This window comes from Taudactylus pleione, unplaced genomic scaffold, assembly GCF_031769625.1.
Source record: "Taudactylus pleione unplaced genomic scaffold, aTauple2 ptg000397bl, whole genome shotgun sequence".
Taxonomy (NCBI): domain Eukaryota; kingdom Metazoa; phylum Chordata; class Amphibia; order Anura; family Myobatrachidae; genus Taudactylus; species Taudactylus pleione.
This window is the reverse complement of record NW_028284799.1, coordinates 3931985-3950208: the sequence shown is the minus strand read 5'-3', so window position 1 is coordinate 3950208 and position 18224 is coordinate 3931985. Positions and strand designations below refer to the sequence as shown.

Here is an 18224-nt window from a genome sequence, read left to right as displayed (position 1 = left end):
AATCTGTGGTTTGAAGTAAAAGTCCAGGATGACTCTAAGACAATGCACTTTGGGACTAGATGAGATAGTTATGCAATCTATTGATAAAGAAATAGTGGGACATGATGTTATGTGGGAGGGTGGGAAGACGATCAGCTCAGTCTTAGACATATTAAGTTTGAGAAATCGCTGGGACATCCAGGAAGAGATAGCAGAGAGACAGTTAGAGACATGAGTCAGTAGAGAGGGGGAAAGATAAGGTGAGGAAAGGTAGATCTGAGTATCATCAGCATAGAGATGTTAATGGAGGTCAAAAGAGTGGATGAGTTTACCTAGAGAGGACGTATAAAGAGAGAATAGGAGAGGTCCAAGAACAGAACCTTGGGGAACACCTACTGTAAGAGGCTGTGGGGGAGAGGAGTCGTTGTGAGAGGAAACAGAGAAGGAACGGTTAGAGAGGTAGGAGGACAGCCAGGAGAGAGCAGTGTCACGTAGACCAAGGGAGTGAAGGATATGCAGCGTTAGAGGGTGGTCCACAGTGTCAAAAGCAGCAGAGAGGTCAAGGAGAATGAGCAGGGAGTAGTGGCCCTTGGATTTGGCAGCAAGGAGGTTGTTGCTGACTTTTGTGAGGGCAGTTTCAGTGGAGTGTATAGAACGGAAGCCAGACTGAGAAGTGTCAAGTAGTGAGTGGGAGGAAAGAAATGTGGTGAGGCGGTTGTAAACAATACGCTCAAGGAGTTTGGAGGCAAAAGGGAGGAGAGAGAATGTTAGGATCAAGGTTAGGTTTTTTAAGAATGGGGGAGGCAAGGGCATGCTTGAATGCAGAAGGAACAGTGCCAGAAGAGAGAGAGAGAGATTAAGGAGGTGGGCAAGATGGGAGCAGACAGAAGGAGAGAGGTAGCGGAGGAGGCGGGAGGGGAGAGGTGGAAGGGGGAGGGGACAGGATAAGGGCCTTAACTTCCTCTCCAGTCACAGGGGAGAAGGATGTCAGAGTCGGTAAAATGGATGGGTAGGGGTGATCCAGGAAAGGAGGAGGTGGAGAGCTAGGGGACTGGTTGGATATGATGTCCTGACGTATGGAATCAATTTAAGATGTAAAATAGGTAGCAAAGTCAGTGGCAGACAGCAAGGAGGGGAGACGAGGAGGGGGTGGGCAGAGGAGGGAGTTGAGGGTGGAAGAGAGACGCTGGGGATTTGAGGACTGGGAGGAGATGAGATTCTTGAAATATGACTGTTTAGAGAGGGAAAGGGCAGCACTGTAGGATGACAACATGAATTTGAAATGGAGAAAATCTGCCTGAGAGCGTGATCTTCTCCACTGTCGCTCGGCGGTTTGTGAACATTTTTGCAGGTATCTGGTGCATTTGGAATGCCAGGGTTGAGGTGTGGATGTATATATAAATTGTGTTTTACTTATTTCCAGCCTAGGCTCCCACCCTTTCCTCTCCCTTTTTTTTTCTTCTTTTTTTTCTCTTCCTTCTTCCTATTCTGTTTGTTTCCTTCCTCTATATGGCCTATTTCATCGTTGTATATGTCTAAATCTTTTTTTTTTTTGGCCTCTGTTATTCATTGCTATCCTAATAAACGTATCTCCCACCAATCCGCTTTTGTGTAGTATAGATTCAATATTATTTTGGTCAAATTGAGCAACATAGCAGTTTTCGCACAGTGTGACAAGATGCCTCTAGCTGGAGATGAGTCTGTAGTGGGTGGAGCTAAAACTGACAGATGTATTTTCATTTTCACATAATCCCTGGACAGTACAATATTGGGAGATGGGATCAAGCATCACTTTCAGTTTACATCCACATTTCCAAAACTACTCACTATATTAAATGTTACTCCTTCTCTGGAGTCTAAATTTAAATGTGTGGGTAACAATTCTCTGATTGCGCCAAGTAGCCTTCCTTGGCACATTAGAAAACTTTCAACAAAGCAAGGCCATGGCACACTAAGATGCACTATGTTGAACCCCATGCAGCATAATAGCCAACTCTCCCTGATTGTTAGGGAGAGTCCCTGAAATAGTAGTAATCTCCCTGTCTCCCTGAAGAGTCTAGCAATCTTCCTGATTCCACCTTGTCCCAATATGAAGCTGTTTTTATATATATATATTTATATATAATGATAAGTATAATTTCCCTGCATTGGCTATAAGGAACAATGGGCCTAATTCAGAGCCGGATGCTATTTGCGCTCGCTCGTTCAGAAAAAAGGGGTGGCTATTCAAATGAACCGTTCGCTCTTTGCGGTCTGTTCACGCCTCTAGGTCTGAACGAGCGTACAAAACATGCGGTAGTTTTTTGGAAAACTACGCCCCCTCTCCGCTCGCATCCTACGTCATGTCCGCTATTTATTAGATTAATCGAGTACATCGACCAGCGTATGAACTGCTCGCTATACTTGTGGTTGGTTTTTCCTACCGCAATCTTGCGAGCAGTTCTGACTATAAAATAACCCAGTGACGTGGTCAATGACGCTGCTGTATTAATTATGCACACCCTCCCCGTTTTCAAGCACCTTCCCCCGTTACCACCCACATACGCCTCCTCCTGTCACTCAAAATAGCAGGCATTCGCTATTTAGCGAACAAACGATTTTCGGTCGCACTGACTGGTTCGCGCATGCGTATTACGATCCGTACGCATGCGCAGTTGTGCAAACATCGCTCGGAACGAACGAGCGGCCGCTTACGAGCGGCTCTGAATCGGGCCCTATGATCCTAAGGCTACATGCATTTTTCTGAAAAGTAGCATTGTGTTTTCATCAACAACTAGATCTTACTATTTGTTTGGGGCGCATTTACATTTGGATGTAAGGCAATTTTATGACACAACTCTCAGATGTAGCAGTACACGCCCACTTTACTGCCGCGCTCATAGGTGCTGCTTTTACAATCTCCCTGAAATGCTTGTTCAAAAGAAGACAAGTATGCCATGCAATACATAGCTCAACAACCTGGCTGACAGGCAGGCCTGAAATGTGATGGGTAAACCGTTGCAAGGATCCAACCGTGCCTTGGGCATAATCTGAACAACAGTAACTAGCACACACAGCAGCTTTAATACTTTGACACCAACATTGTCGCAAATTTTATTTGTAATAATTGTTAGTACAGCATTATTACTATATTTTTAATATGAAATTATCATCATTTCTATTATCCAGTTTCTTATATACAGCAAAATATAATTATCCAATATATGTTATGCGGCAAAAAATGAAGGCTATTTACACTATATACATTATTTGCTATTTATTTTTAGCCTTCACATTATCAATATTTACTACAGTAGTTACAAAATTCACATATATGCAGACACACATTAGTAAACCCTACATTATCTAATGCATCAGTTTTTCTTATTGTTCTTCTGTACAGTGTACATGCTAAATAATTATAAAAGGTAAACAGAACTACTGTATATACCAGCAGACACAGGTGGGACACAGTCGCATCTGATGTGACTGGGTTACCACTTTTAGGACTGCGGGAGGCAGTATGTACACCATTGTGGACCAAAATTGCAACCAATTTACTGTCATCTTATTTCCTCACATTACCATTATTCTCTCCCACCAATGTGCTTGGAAGACTTTTTATATATTGCCATTGATGCTTCACTCATCTCTCCTTGTAGAGCCTTGCATGATGTGTTGGGTGGGGATGGGGACAGTCATCTCACTACCAGTCTTATGGAGCATGTGGGACAGGCACTCTGTGCTGAGCAGGGCAGCTAACTGGAGACTGCTTTCCAGCAGCCACCCCTGAGACATGTGCGCATCTGATGCGACTGCGGAGTTCGTTCACCCACAATGCGACCAATGCACAATGACCCTTTATATATCAGTCTCTATGTAATGCAACACATTGCAATGTGTAGCACTGTAGAGTGAACTTATACATTTGAGGGTGGTAACAGTTTGGCAAGACTTGCAGACAGCATGCAACAATAATCAATTTGTTGCACATACAATACTGTACAGTATGTGACACTGTTGATGACACAGACGTGTCACCACATGTCAGTAAGATGCTGTACTGTATGTTGTGAGGCACTCTAGCTGGAAGGAGCACAGACACCGGCAGATCTACAAGGTAGAGTGGTCTTTATTTTTCTCACAACCGCATACAGTAAAGTTGTTGGTATCTTCACAAACACTGCTGCCACAGGTCCTGTTGTTCACCTTGCTTGGCAATGGCTCCCTAACGCAAGTTTTCACGAGCCTATTGCCTGGCGACTTGCTAGCATCAGGAGCATTGGTAACAATACCTACTCCAGCTAAATAGGTAAGTCACTTCCTGGGGAAGCAGAGGCAAAGCCCATCCCTGCTCCAAAGAAAACCCAGATTCCGGACTACACCCAGGTTGTAAGCCTGAAACAATGGGTTCTCCCAGGTCCCGGGCCACCTTTTAACTCCTTGAACTGTGGCACCTGAGTCTCTCTGCCACACACCCTCCTCCTAAGCTTCTTACCATCTGGAGTAGCTTCCTGTATCTTAGGGAAATTCACACATTTACCTTCTTTCCTTTTTACTTTATCGACACGATCCGGAGAAAAACCTATTTCAGTCTTCTTCAACCCCTGCTTCACCACATGTTCTTTTGTTTGTATAACCTTATCGTCTTGTCTGGAGAGAGTCCGCATTTTAATGCATTTTGCCTGGCCGATGTTGAGCTGAGAAATGGTGATGTTGCAAAGCCAGAAACCATCGGGTGACTCTTGCATTCGTTTCTTTATTCCGATTCATCCACTGCAACGGGGCATGGTCTGTTACCAACAGAAATTCTCTCCCTAGAAGGTAATATTGTAATGTTTCCACTGCCCATTTTATAGCCAGACACTCCCGTTCTACTGTGGCATATTTCCTTTCCTGGGGTAAGAGCTTGCGGTAAAGATATAGATTGGGTTTTTCCTCTCCCTTCATATCTTGAGCCAACACTGCTCCCAGGCCTGTTTCTGAAGCATCTGTTTGTGACACACTTTTTTTTTTTTTTTTTTTAAATCTGGCATCTGTAGAACTGGGGCTGAACATAAGGCTCCTCTTAAGTCCTTCCAGGCAGCTTCTACTTCCGTCCAGATAATTTTGGAATGACCTTTCGATAGTAGCCAACCAGGCCTAAAAAGATTCGTAGTTTAGTTTTACAAGTGGGTTTATACCAGGTAAACACCGGCTCCACTTTATTAGTCTGCGGCTTCACCTGACCACAGCCAAATATGTACCCTAGATATCGGGCCTCGCTCATACAAACAGCGCACTTTTCTGGGTTGGCGGTACAGCAGTGGGAACGGAGCGACTTGAGGATCGCATTTACTTTGGGAAGATGATCATGCCAACTTTTGAGTGAAAATAACAATGTTGTCAAGATATGCCTCGGTGGGGCTTTAACAGTCTATCCATAGCTCTCTGGAAGGTGGCTGGGGCCCCATGAAGGCCAAAAGCCACCATCCGATATTGGAATAGCCTATCAGAGGTTGAGAATGGTGTCTTTGCTTTCGCCTGTTCCATTAGCGGGATTTGCCAATACCCTTTTGTTAGATCTAACGTTGTCAAGTAATGACTTCTGGTGAGATGTTCCACTAATTCGTTGACTCAGGGCATGGGATAGGAATCAAATTTTGAGATTTTATTTAGTTGACGGAAATCATTGCAAAACTGATGGTATGGGTACAAGTACGATTGGATTGTTCCAGTCACTACTGGATTCTTCAATAACCCCCAACCACAACATCTCTTGCACTTCTTGCAGTACTGCTGCTCTCTTAGCTTTGCAAATTTAATATGATCACAGTTTTGCTGTACCTTAACCCCTGGATGAGTTATGATATCATGCTGTATAATCTGTGTCCAACCTTGGAGAGGAGAGAAGACATCCTGGTCATTTCTTAGTAGCGCCTCGGCTTGTTGCCGTTGAGTTGGAGTCAGAGTCTCCTCTACAGCGACTGAACAGCCTGGACTTTTTACGGCTATGTGAGAGACCTAGGCTGTATCCCAGGGTTTTAGCAGGTTAATATGATTTGCTCTGGCTTCCACATCCCTTCTTGTCTAACTTTATAATTAATAGGCCCAACCACTTTTATCACTTCATACAGTCCTTGCCAGTGGGCATACTGTACAGCTTGCTTTCCTGAGTAGGCACCAGTACTAAAACTTTGTCACCCGGTTTGAATGACCAACTAACCACTGTTTTGTCGTATTATTTCTTCTGTCAATTTTGAATAAGATGTATGTTTTGTTGAAGGAGAGGCTCTATTTGGTGTATACGTTAGTTTATCTGGAACACAAATTGTACCACATTGGGATCTGGGGTTGACTGCTTCTCCCATCTCTCTTTAACCAAATCGAGGATGCCCCGAGGCTGTCTACCGAACAAAAGTTCAAAGGGACTAAATCCTGTAGATGCTTGGGGTGAACATTAAGTATAGGAGCAATAGATCCCAGTCCCTTTTATCCTGGGCCACAGCCCATCGTATCATCTGTTTTACTAGCCCATCTGTCTGTGGATGATAGACTGAAGTTGTTAGCTTTCTTACACCTGACAATTTACACATTCTTTTATGAGCTTTGATACAAAGGGAGACCTTGATCTGGAAGCATTTCTTTTGGTATTCCTAACCGGGAATAGACCATTAGCAACTCTCAGGCTATGATACTAGACTTGATGTTCCTTAACGGAATAGCCTCTGGGTACCTTATAGTCTACCCGAAATAGAATAGTCTCTCCTGTTGAGTTTATGGCCACATACAAGCTGTAAGTGGGTCGGCTCACTTTCCCTATCCCACATTCCATAGGCACGGCCCAGTTAGGACAGTCCCACCGGATATGTCCTAACTCTGCCATAATGTATAACAGTGTCGTGAGTGGTTTTATACAGCTTTGCAAAATTTGTTGCAGTGCCAAGATTTGGATGCAGGCAGCAGACCAGTAGCGGAATATTGGTGGTGCAACCAGTGTGGTGCACCGGGGCCCCCTGTGGTCTTTGAATGCAGCTGGTGTGTTTAAATACGTAGGCTTAGGCTGCTGGGGGATTCTTGTATAAATAGACGCCTCCTGCAAGCTTCTGTGATCTGCTGCTACGTCTGGTATTGCACTCTGCAGCAACTTAGGGCCTGATTCAGAATTGTAAGCTACACATGCAGCAGTGTGTAAATATGCTAATACTGCAGAACACGTCTTGTGTAGATAGATGCCTCCTGCAAGCTTCTGCGATCCGCTGCTGCTTCTGAGGACACAGCATCGGGTCATCTGAGGAACCCTCAGGTTACACAGGATGGCCGGTGTTTTCATTCTGCCGCGGCCATGAAGCTGCATCAGTAGGCACAGTCCCCTGTTTTCAAGAACGCTGGCCATCACTGCCCCTTCTCCGCCCCAAACAGCTGCAGCATTCCTGCATTGCAATCAGTGATGGCCACATGCGCAGTACAGATCCTGTGCATGCGCTGATCAGTAACCATCGGACATGTACACAAGCTGTCGGGTTTGTGTATATATCTCTGAATTAGTCCCTTAGTACGATATATTGTGTCCTGGCACACGAATAAGACTCAACATGCAGCCCGCGCTATGTGGCAGAAAAATTATAGGTAAATGAAGACAGATCTGTATGAGACTCTATAAGAAATCTAGTAAATACAGTATAAGCAGGGGCATCAGAATGATTTTAAGTTGGGTGGGCAATATATAATTTAATTTTAATACACCCCCCCTTCAAACTTACCTGTTTGTGGGTGTACGTAGGTTGGTAGGTAGCACTGGGGAGGAGGCGAGCACTACGGAAGAAGGGGAGGGTGGGATCACCAGGGAGAAGCACCATAGTGGAGCAGGAGGCAGTGCATCATAGCAATAGGCTGCACAGCCCCTGCACTACACGAAGGAAGCAGTGTAATGTGCGGTCTATTAACTTAGAGACTGCACATTATACTTCCTCCTCCTCCTCCGAGCAGTGCAGGGGCTGAGCAGCCTATTGCTACATTGCACAGCATTTGACTGGTCGTGGCCACCGCTCCACTGGCCCCTCTGAAGTGTTTGGGTGGGGCGAGCTGCCCCCTTGCCCTCCATTTTCCGGCGCCTATGAGTATAAACAAATTGCAGTACCTTGAAAGACAATTGTACTTATATCAAGAGCTAAAACTACCCACATAGTATTAGACAGTTCCGGATTAAACCCTGTGGAGTCCCCTAGGCAGTCAAAATCTCAGGGCCCCCTTCCAAATTATCTTCTAATACGTTTTTAATTTTACCATCAACAATTTTAATAAACTGTACGTAGGTTGCACCGAAACATTTTTCCAAACTGACAGCTGACAGCAGTTGAGCTTTTAAGAGACAAACTGTAATGTTAATCTGATGTCTTTGGTTTATGTACTTTAAGTTGTTAATGGGTACATTACATTAATACAGTATTTTCTTTATAGAGTCTTTAATGTAAAGTTTTCGTTTCATTGAGTTGATTAATTTTTTCTATGTTTTGGAAACAGTTTAAGAAAGCTTGATTGTAATTTTCTTTCAAGATCAAATCAATATTATTTTTATTTGTTGTCGTGGGGCTCATAGGCCAGTGCCTACTCTTCCTATTTGGTAATCCAGCACTGGTATTAGATATACTATTTTTTTTATTTTGCTTATTTAGAACTTTACTTTTAGTAGTGAGTTTAAGTTTTTACATGATATTATTCAGAAACTGGAAGTTGTTTCAAAGTCGTTTTTAGACCAGTTTGTCGAACCTGTTCTAAAGTTTGAAAAATTACAGTAATATCTCAAACTTTAGACTAAAATATGTGAACTAAATATGAGCAATACAAATGTGGTCAAGCGGGTGGCATACATGTTACAGTTTGTGTGGCATAAATGGCCCGACGCCGGGATCCCGACAAGGTTAACTTACCGACACTTGTTGATCTGTATGCTAACCCTCTCCCTACCCTAACCCTCCCTCTTTGGTGCATAACCCTAACTTTCCCCCTAGTGCCTGAACCTAACCTCCCACACCTTAAACCTAACCCTCCCCCCTTACTGCCTAACTCTAACCCTCCCCCTAGTGCCTAACCCTAACCCCATCCTCGCTACTACTTTGGCATAGCATTTTCTTTCTAATTTACCTTGTCTTACAAAAGTTTGCCTTTTAACTATAGATGGACCCTCTTACTGCAGCTCTGCCTAATGGCAGGTTTTTCATTAATCTGATGGACAATCTGTTTTGATGCAAATATCCAGAAGATGACCGCAAACACAGAAAGGGATTATTGATCCCTAGAGAGTAACTGGCAGTCTGTGCTGTCCTTCTTTCTTGTAAAATACTGATCATTTGAGTCCCACCACTTTTATACCTTTATACTAAGGAGACATTGAGTTGATTATACTTAATTTTTCACAATTAAAAATGTTATATAATGAGAGGAGTAGCTCAGTGGATAAAGTGCCAGATTAAGATCTACGTGGGTCTGGAGCTGACATTTAAGAAGGGACTATTGAGTGCTGCCACATAGGATGTGACCCACGATGTGGTGCAGAGGTGTGACTAGTGATGTGGGGCATGACCAGTGCTGCATACACAGCGTAGTGTGTTGCTTATCGTTGCAGAGGCATGCTTTTTTTTTAAATTAATTAAGCCATAACTGATTTATATATAGATTACAAGTCTCCGAGTGCCGCCTATTTGCAGAGTTGATCATATATATATATATATATATATATATATTTATATAAAATATAAATATCAAGGAAACAACGGTATTGCACAATGTATCCACTTGTGTCCCAATAAAATTGGCAGTCTTTCTAGGTCCACATATAGTAATTCTGCTGCTTCTATCTAAACCAGGGATGGGGAACCTCAGGCCCGGGGGCTGTATCGTAATCATTTGGTCTGGCCCTCTGAACTTTTTTCTGCTAGCCTCATCTGGCTAGCAGGATGCCTAGAATGGCACCCTGCTGCCATAATCTATGCAGCAGTGCCGCCTGGAGCATCCTTAGAATGCTTCAGACGGTCACACCGCTGCCCTTACAGCATTGCTGTAATCACCGGCAATTATGACCCCACCCCTGTATGACGTCACACGGAGGGGGTGTGACCTGCACTCGGCCCGCAAATAATGTTGTATATATCAAAATGGCCCTTCGCAGAAAAAAGGTTCCCCACCCCTGATCTAAACAGATTTCATCCAGCCTGTAGTCAATTGTTCTAAGAAAAAAATGAGGAGAGCACAATGTAAGTGTATTCAAATTTTGTGTATGAAAAATAGCAATCCATAAGTATAAGACAGAACTCTGGGACTTGCACATAGTGTACCCAAAACCTGGATGATTATTTTGTGGTCAACGTTTCGGGGCTCTAGTCCCCTTCCTTAGGACAGAATAATAATATAATTATTATGCTGTCCTGTGGAAGGGGATTAGAGCCTCGAAAAGCTGACCACGAAATAGAGTGCCTCATACTTATGGATGATGTGTCTGGGGACTCTGACCCCCAAGGAGGGCACCAGAGCCAGATCCTGTGCTATGTGTGAGTTGGAGACAGGAGTGTCGGGGCACATTGTGTATATATATTAGGGGTGTGCACCGGACACTTTTCGTGTTTTGTGTTTTGGTTTTGGATCTGGATCTTTCTTCGTGTTTTGGATCTGGATTGGTTTTGCCAAAACCACCCTTCCGTGTTTTGGGTTCTGGGTTTTGTGTTTTGGATCTGGATTTTTTCTTAAAAAATAAAAAAAACCCGCTAAAATCACATAAATGGGCCTTTTTTTGTTCCTACGCTATTAATAACCCCAATAACATTAATTTCCACTCATTTCCACTCTATTCTGAACACCTCACACCTCACAATATTGTTTTTAGGCCAAAAGGTTGTACCGAGGAAGCTGGATGACTATGCTAAGCGACACAAGGGGGCGGCACAAACACGTGGCCCATCTAGGAGTGGCACTGCAGTGGCAGACAGGAAGCCAATCAGCGTTATGGTGCCCATTTGCATGTAGCACGAACCCGGGAGATCCGTGCTACATGCATCTGTGTGATTGGCACAGAGCAATGACAGGTCCGTGAGACCCGTCTGTGCTGCTGTGGTAAAAAAAAAAAAAAAAAACCTGTGTAAAAAAAGAAAAAAATGGCGTGCACCCCCCCAAAAAAGAGCAACCAGCCCCGGGCATTAGTAACCCAGTGCTGGGTGTGCTTAAATACAGGGGACAAATGACGTAGGGGTCCCCTGTACTTAAGCACAACCAGCACCGGGCTAGTCAGAACCAGCGCTGGTTGCCAAAATACGGGGGACAAACGACGTAGGGGTCCCCTGTATTCTGCGCAACCAGCTCTGGGCTCTGATCCGGTCCTGGTTCTGGAAATATAGGGGACAAAAAATGAGTAGGGTTCCCCTGTATGTTCCAGAACCAGCACTGGACTTTTTCTAGCGGGGGGCTGATGCCACAGCCAGGGGAGCCCTTTCACCGGGCCCCCCAGCCGCAGCATCAACCCTGACCGCTAGTCAGCCCAGGCCGGGGATCCCTGGAGAGCTGGGGACCCCCCCAATAAAGGGGTCACCCTCTCCAGGGCACCCCAGGCCCAGGCTGATAGCCCGGGGCTATCCCCGCCACCCCTGGTGGCGGTGGGTGGCGGGTTGATTGTGTGGTGTGGTGTAAATAAAGAATATCAAACATTGTCTTTACAAGTAGAACTGCAAGTCCCAGCTAGCCTGCCCCGCATGCTGGTACTTGGAGAACCACAAGTACCAGCATGCAGGGCATTAAGGGCCCACTAGTACCTGTAGTTCACCTGTAAAAAAAATGTTTAAAAAAACACAGGACACACACACCGTGACAGTATAAGTTTATTAAACATACATACACACACACACATGTACACATACTCACCTATGTAACCTGTAGCATCGGTCCACTTGTCCGGTAAAGTATCCCTAGGGGACCTGTGAAAAAAAACATACTCACCATCTCCTATGCGAGGTTCTGTCCTCTTCGTTCCAAAGTAGGCATCCCCGGACTTGGCAAAAAAAAAAAACGAAAACGCGATCCACGAACTTAGTACCGTTCTATAGAACGGTACTTCCCGAATGAGAGCTTAGCGGCGGGGTATCACCATGGAAACCCCGCTGCTAAGCGTTCATTGGCTGAGAGAGGTCATCTCCCGTCTCTCAGCCAATGAACGGCTCCCTCCATTGTAGTCAATGGTGGGAACCGCAGGGTAAACTTTAATAACCTTGCGGCTCCCAGCATTGACTACAATGGAGGGAGCCGTTCATTGGCTGAGAGAGACGGGAGATGGCCTCTCTCAGCCAATGAACGCTTAGCAGCGGGGTTTCCATGGTGATACCCCGCCGCTAAGCTCTCATTCGGGAAGTACCGTTCTATAGAACGGTACTAAGTTCGTGGATCGCGTTTTCGTTTTTTTTTTTTGCCAAGTCCGGGGATGCCTACTTTGGAACGAAGAGGACAGAACCTCGCATAGGAGATGGTGAGTATGTTTTTTTTCACAGGTCCCCTATGGATACTTTACCGGACAAGTGGACCGATGCTACAGGGTTACATAGGTGAGTATGTGTACATGTGTGTGTGTGTGTGTGTGTGTGTGTATGTATGTTTAATAAACTTATACTGTCACGGTGTGTGTGTCCTGTGTTTTTTTTAAACATTTTTTTACAGGTGAACTACAGGTACTAGTGGGCCCTTAATGCCCTGCATGCTGGTACTTGTGGTTCTCCAAGTACCAGCATGCGGGGCAGGCTTGCTGGGACTTGCAGTTCTACTTGTAAAGACAATGTTTGATATTCTTTATTTACACCACACCACACAATCAACCCGCCACCCACCGCCACCAGGGGTGGCGGGGATAGCCCCGGGCTATCAGCCTGGGCCTGGGGTGCCCTGGAGAGGGTGACCCCTTTATTGGGGGGGTCCCCAGCTCTCCAGGGATCCCCGGCCTGGGCTGACTAGCGGTCAGGGCTGATGCTGCGGCTGGGGGGCCCGGTGAAAGGGCTCCCCTGGCTGTGGCATCAGCCCCCCGCTAGAAAAAGTCCAGTGCTGGTTCTGGAACATACAGGGGAACCCTACTCATTTTTTTCCCCTGTATTTCCAGAACCAGGACCGGATCAGAGCCCAGAGCTGGTTGCGCAGAATACGGGGGACCCCTACGTCGTTTGTCCCCCGTATTTTGGCAACCAGCTCTGGTTCTGACTAGCCCGGTGCTGGTTGTGTTTAAGTACAGGGGACCCCTATGTCGTTTGTCCCCTGTATTTAAGCACACCCAGCACTGGGTCACTAATGCCCGGGGCTGGTTGCTCTTTTTTTGGGGGGGGGGCACGCCATTTTTTTCTCTTTTTACACAGGTTTTTTTTTTTTTATTTACCACAGCAGCACAGACGGGTCTCACGGACCCGTTAGTGCTCTGTGTCAATGACACAGATGCAAGTAGCACGGATCTCCTGGTCCGTGCGTGCATCTGTGTCATTGAAATACACAGCAGCACAGACGGGTCTCACTGACCCATCTGTGCTCTGTGTCACTGTCAATCACACAGATGCATGTAGCACGGATCTCACGAGTCCGTGCTACATGCAAATGAGCACCATAATGCTGATTGGCTGAGAGCCGTGACAGACGGCTCTGTCAGCCAATCAGCACTTTGCCCATTAAAGGCAAAGGCATTTTTTTTTAAATGGCCGCTCGAGGCAAAACCTCGAGATCCGACAGCAGATCTCGAGGTTTTGCCTCGGGAGAGGGATCCGGGGCAGACAGGGAGATCCGAGCTTGGGCTCGGATCGCCCCGGATCCCCGAAGTTCGGGTGGGTTCGGTTCTCAGGGAACCGAACCCGCTCATCCCTAATATATATATATATATATATATATATATATATATATATATATATATAGTGTATATATATATATATATATATATATAAATATGTATATCTATAAAGAGAGAGATTCAACAATTGTTGAGTAGAATACTTCTACAGACTATAGCAGCGAACAAGACTTAAGTTACAAACTTTCTTATAGCTGGCCTTGCAAATGGTTTATAAACTTATTTAGTGGAAGAGATTCTTAACCACAAAGGAGTGTTTCCAAGAAGTGAGAAATTGATGCCAGTTACAGACACAAATTCATGGGTATAAATCTATATACTAGTGTCACTGGTATACTAATTTCAGAAATTAGCACCTTAGGGAAATGAAAGTGTTAGCGCACTATGATGAACAATGTATTTTATATATATATATATATATATATATATATATATATATATATATATAGGAAATGTGAATGTGTTTAAATAATCTTATTGTATGTTAAATAATGAATTGATTTGCGTTACATTATTGTTGCTTTCTCAGCATTGCTATGTTTTACAGTTAATTCGAATTCAGTGAATACAATGTAATAATATATAGCTAATTTAATATAAAAAATATGGGTCTGTGTTTTAACTTTTCTGAACAATATTAATATATAATTGTTTATAGGAAGTTTTTAAATGTGATGTATTATGTTTTGTCTCCTTAACATGGTTTATAGGATTTGAATGTATTTTGGCATAATAACTGATAGGAAACCAGTACAATATTTTTACAAAGACACTCTGAGCATGGGATGATAAATGGTTAAAAATACTTCCTGATTTTATGTTGCCGTCAATACAAAGTGGCGCCGAATTCTGTTGGCCCTTCTGAGGCTTTCCTGACAACACACTAACAGACTTTGTGCAAGTCGTTTCCTATGAATTATTAAAACAAACGTTTGGCTGCTAATTGATGAACACTAATGTGTTTTCTAATCACTGCAGTTTGAGTTTTTAGCACTAAACAAAACAGTTACGATTGATCTGTGGCTTGGTCCTGGTTGCAGACGCCTGCAATCTCGGCCTTGCTCTTAAATGTTCATAGACGCCATGTAGCCCCAGGTCACATGGGATTGTGGGTCTGTCCTCTTCCTTTTTCTTCCATCTCCAAATTTAGTTAGTTTGACTCTGAAGTCATTGGTAATTTAAGCCGATTCAGCTGCTATCCTCCTAGAATCTGAACAGACACACATGCAAGTGGCAATGTTTTATAAATATTTTAATTGCCTTACTTTAGCACAGAACGATCTGAAATGGTTGACTCAATATTTTTGGTCCTATTAAGTATGTACCTCTTGATGTTAGAGTTTTTTGTTAATTGAAATGAGTGATTATAATGACTTTCTGCGTTTTTGTACATTGATTTGTTTAGATCAAGTTTTAGATTACCAATATTTTAATATTTTTTCTGTCATTTCTTGTATATATTTGTATATAACAGAACAAAATATAAAATTGCTTTAATAAATGAAGACCGTTGGGAAGTGGAAATGCTTTTTTTAAATTATAATTTTGACTGTTAGTTAGTAAAAGTTATTTTATGAAATATCTATTTTTTTGTCAATTTACTTCTGAAAATGAAAAAGACTAGACTAATTAAAATTACACTTTATATGGTCAATGTGTCACTTAATAAACATTACCAGACTTTATTGTTGCACAGAATATGGTGTGTGGCCATAAAACTGTGAGTGTTGTTTTCCTACTTTGCTTTTTATGTTCAACAAAATACTGTACATGTATATTTGCTACTGCAGAGATATATACAGTGCATCTGGCTGGTATACAAAGCAGAGCTTATTTTAGTGACCATTATACAATTATGTGGTCACTAGGGTTGAAGACCTCACTACACCCTACCACCCAAATGTGAGGCAGCTGACAGATCTTTTATGTGATGTGGAATTACAAATTTCGTCATGTTGGCATTTTTAGTCCCATGCCATCTGGAGACCCACATGTTGCAAACCTCCCTCATTTGAGCAATTGGCAATGATTCTTATTTCTAGGACTGGGTATAGCGTTATGGCACTGACGTGTTAGGATTGGGTGGCATGTGTGAAAATATGAAAGGGGGAGTATATCCTCCTGTACAAAGCACTATAAACAAGTCATTTTGTTTAGATTTAAGATCACTGATTAATTCATTTATAATATATTTCCTTTTGAACACTGGCGCTGATAGATTTATTACAGAATTTGGTTTTAATATCATTGCCAGCTCCTTGTGAACTTGAACATGACACTTTCATTCTTTGGGTCCTAGAAACCAACAACTATAGGCCAAATTCAACTGGGAATCTTTGACTGAAACATTTGGGGCCTGATTCTGAGTAGTACACCTCTGCGGATGCTTTTCCATCTGGCTACAAGAGCTGGCTTACTACCGGTTGCATACGGTTGCCTTGCCCGGCCGCTGTCATCATCAGTATCGGGACTTGCAACCACTCCCAGAAGTCGGCTTACACACCCAAGTCGCTCTCGTGACATTCTCACAAGAGTGATGCGTTCTGAGCGTTCGCATTGTCACCTTGCACTTACTGCTCACAATTGCCATTTCTCATAAAGAGTGGTCCATCAACGAATGGATCTATCCATTTGAACTTGCAATCTTCTTCCGTATGCAATTGCAGGTTCCGGCGCATGCACAGTCGGCAATCACTTTCTACAATGCATGCACTATTTGCAGTTATCCACAAGTTTGTACGCATTTCCACTTACATCTAACTCAGAATCAGGTCCTTTGTGTACAACTGTATGTGCCTTATTGAAGTGTAGTTCTTCAGCAGTTAAATGTAAAGTTGAGTGAACATTATAAGTATGTGCTTTGTATAAGTGATTTTGATGACATTCCAATATTGCTGTGTAATCCAAAGCTAAAGACACCAGCTACTAATATAGTTTGTGTTCCACACATGATTTTCAACATGGGTCTTGCAGAGGTCACTTAAAAATATTAGCAAGTGATGAAATGATGTGATAGTGCTGAAACATGCGATATAAATCATCATTGCTGAGTTCTACGGCATAGGCTCAGTTGTCAAAAATGAAATAAAACCAACAGAGATGGTAGAGCGGTAACTGTGCTTAATGTCCTGGTTGTTAGAACAACTGCTTACCTGAAGTAGATTTGAACGTGTCTGTGCCCATTTATTCCTGAAAATGTGGGATTTCCTTTTGTTAAACAGTTACAGCTGTTTTTGTATTTATTTTTTATTTTAGCAGTGACACATCATCTACAACGTGGCACATACAGATGTGTCCACATATATCTAGCCTCCTTGCGCATTTTTTCATGCAATTTATTTACCTTCAAATGCGTCTTAATCACAAAGCGATGTGAATAGGATGCACAAGCAGCTTATGCTGATTAACTGTTATGGGGCATGCTTATATTCTGTGTGCAACTGCCGCTGTATCTACATGCAAAATACTATGTTACAGTGTCAGTGGCTATGACACTAACGCTGCACGAAAAGACGTTTGCGCTACCGAGTCCAACCACGCTCACGTGTTATTTGTAACGCACGGAGGATAAATGTATGTGGACATATCTTATCTTACATTCTGTATATTCTATACTGAATTAAAACATTTTAGACGCTATAGCATATAATATAGGTAGTTTGGGATATAGTTTAGGTTTGTAAAGGTAAAGTCACTTTCCTCACGTTGCTTTGTGTCAGTCAGCTTGTGTTAGATTTATTATATATGGGATAATATATAAATTTCACGATAAGGGCAATAGATGTCACCGATGTGTTCCATGACCATATAAATCATTTTATATCATGGAACTCTGAGGTACTATAACTTCTAATATCTGTAGTAATATACAATAAGGGTATACTTACCGACTTTCTGGATTCCCCCTCCAGGAGGGGGCAGCTAGATCGGTGCAGCAGGGGACGTGATGGCGGCGTAAGTGGGTGGTGTGGTGTCGCGATTGCGTCATTGCGGCCCCATCTCCAACTTTACAATGTCTATTTTGACCCCCCGTCCACCCTATAAGTGGGTGCAACGGGGTGGTGTGTGAGGGGGGTGGTGGAGCGGGGGCAGCAGTCATTCCAGAAGAGTTGCCTGCTCTTGCGGAGCACCACCCGGTTTTCGGGAGGCCCCCGGCCGAATCGGGAGAGTAGGCATCCATGAATAAGGGTTAAATTATTTCTTGTAGTACATCATTGTTTTTACTTGTAAGTTACACCTAGAAACATGTAAAAGTACATTTATTTAGTTTTCATGTTTTAACATTTAATCATATATTTTTATTAACACATGCATACATTACACAGGCCACTTTTTTTACATTGAAAATGGTGAATTCCCAAATCAATGTACAGTATAAGGAACTGCTAGGATACTGTTAGAATGTATGTAATTTGCCTGTTCTGACATAAGA

At 43.3% G+C, this 18224-nt stretch overlaps 1 protein-coding gene across 6 annotated transcripts in view; it reads left to right on the top strand.

The window, feature by feature from the left end:
• Window positions 1–18224, top strand: part of BCAS3 (BCAS3 microtubule associated cell migration factor) — a 1455708-nt gene that overhangs the window by 347688 nt on the left and 1089796 nt on the right. The gene's annotated exons all lie outside the window — the stretch shown is intronic.